The sequence below is a fragment of the Ovis aries genome, chromosome 18, assembly GCF_016772045.2.
Source record: "Ovis aries strain OAR_USU_Benz2616 breed Rambouillet chromosome 18, ARS-UI_Ramb_v3.0, whole genome shotgun sequence".
Classification (NCBI taxonomy): Eukaryota; Metazoa; Chordata; class Mammalia; order Artiodactyla; family Bovidae; genus Ovis; species Ovis aries.
In genome coordinates, this window is record NC_056071.1 from 61,002,325 (window position 1) to 61,004,806 (window position 2,482).

Sequence of the window (2,482 nt, forward strand, 5' to 3'; positions counted from 1 at the left end):
TGAAGACGATGATTCGATCCCTTCTTGCTCATCCCTGTGCCCACTGGGGTTGAGGTCCTAAGAAACAAACCCTGACAAGACCTGCATACACAGCTTCCATTCTGCTTCTGGCATAACTTGTTTGGTTCAAAAACAACAACAAAAACAGTGAGTTAATCTCAGTGAAGCTTAGTGTTCTTACCTGTGCATGGGGATAAAAAATAAGACATCACTGAAACAGAGAAGAAAATCAATTGGACCACACTCATGACATTTAAAGTGATATACAAAGCGTAATGTGCCAATATAAATACTTATATACAGATACTGGGTCAAAGAAAGGATGTGAATCCCAAATGTGGAGACAATGTTTGGAATGAGCATTTGTTCTAAAGACAAATAATAAATTAACCTACAGCCACAAAATGAAGACTGTTTAGAAGGGGGAAGTACAAGGGTTCTCTTGTACAAAGGTACAAGATGGCATTACTAAGTACTTGATTACAAGCCCAGCTCAACAACTAAGTCCATGTGTTAATGGTAATAGGAAATAGCCCCTACCCTGTTTGCCATTTAGATAAAGAGTCAGATAAGATTTTCCTCCCCAGTGAACCATGGGTGGGAATTGTGTTTCTTCAGTTCTTTCATTTAGTCAATATTTATTAAGACTTAGAATATATCAGGGGCTGTTTTAGGTCCTAAAGAAAGGGTAAAATTAAGTCAAAGCCCACACTGTCATGTGCCCAAGAGACAGAAAATCAACAGACATAGGTAATTAATTTTAGAAAAGCCAGAAAGTTCACAACTAAGAGAACTTGAAGCATGTGATAGAGACAGATGATGCTCATAGAAAGTTGAGGTTGAGTGGTCAGGAAAGATGTGATCAAGGAGGTACCATTTAAGCAGAAACCCATCTGTTGAGAAGGAGCCAGACATCCACAGAGAGTGTGAGAAGAGGGTGGGCCTGGGTCCCGGGGCAGAGGGGCAGCAAGTGGAAACACTCTAGTGCAGCAAAGAGATGGACATGTTGGAAGAAATAGCAAAAACAGCCTAGGGGGAGCTTAGAAAATGAGCAACCAGGAGTGGAAGATGATTTTGAGGAGGCTGAAAGAACTGTATGAGTCAGGATGACTTTAGTAGGCAGTTGTTGTTAAGCAAATATGGTTCATTATACACATAACTTTGGTAGGATTCTTCCAAACCAAAGCTATCTTCAGATGGACAGCTCTATGGTTGAGATACTGCTTTAGCTAGACTCTACCAGATGGGATTCTGTCACATGGGAAATAGTTCATCTTGTAAACCTCCCTATGTGGAATGCATCACATGTGTTTGAGAACCATGTTTGACTTTAGACCAAAGTAATCAGCCACTTCATTCTCCAACCCACATTGCTCTTGGCCTGGAAAGATGCTTTTCCTTGTGAACATATAAGAGTAAGTTAACAAGAACTTCAATCTGCTTATGCATCCAACAAAGAGGGAGAGGCCTGGAATAAAGATGGCAGCTGTAGCAGAAGGTCACAGACTTCAGAATCAGGTAGCTTTGGGTCAAATCCCTTGTGATGTAAACTTATAAACCTACTCCCACTGCTGCCAGCCTTGTGCTCATTTGTGAGATGGAGATCAAACTTTCTTATCAAGATCAGGCTTCACCCTTGCCCTTCCTTGGGCTAACTCCTGCTCATCTTTGAAGACTGAACCCAACCAAATACTCTCTCCACTCTGTACCTTTCCCTTAGCCCCCTAAAACAACTGTCTTTCCCAGGGCTAAGTCTTCTTTCATGGGCCCATATTGATTCTTGGGGTTACTGTTATTACATACTTCATTATAAGAACATTCACATAGCATTTTGGTAGTTATGCAATGTCTGCTTCAGCTTGGTGTTCCTTAGTATAGAATAGGGGCTAAATATGCTTGCCCAACTGAACTGAACTCAATTTAGGAAAACTTTACTTGTACCTACTTTCAAAAATTATAATTTGCACTCAAATGAGTGATCTATTATAAGCCAGGAATGAGAATATAGTCATTTTGAATACACATCACAGCTCTAGTCACTTCTTTTGAACATTTTAAAAAAATATGCCAGTATTTTAATTATAAGAAATTTAATGTACATGAATATTTTAGTGTGCTTCATTTCATTAATAAAAAGGCACTTAGGATTAAATTGTATAGCTTGTACTTTATTTCTCTAGACTAGATTTATAGATAGCTACACATTTTTCTATTGTTCAGAGTTTTTAATTCATTATGTCTGGGTGTGCAAGAAAAAAAAATCTGTAGTAAATATCTTGTTTGATTGTATCTCCTTAATTGCATGAGATAGTTCCTGCCTGGAACTCTAGGGATTTGTTGGAAAGAAGGCGGATCCTCAGCATCGTTAATGGATTTAATGCAGTAAGGGATTGCTCTGTCTGCGAGAAAAATGTCCTTGGAATAGAGTCCAACAGCCTTAAACTAGGTATACATTTCTCGCAGAAGTGAGCACCTGTGCAAA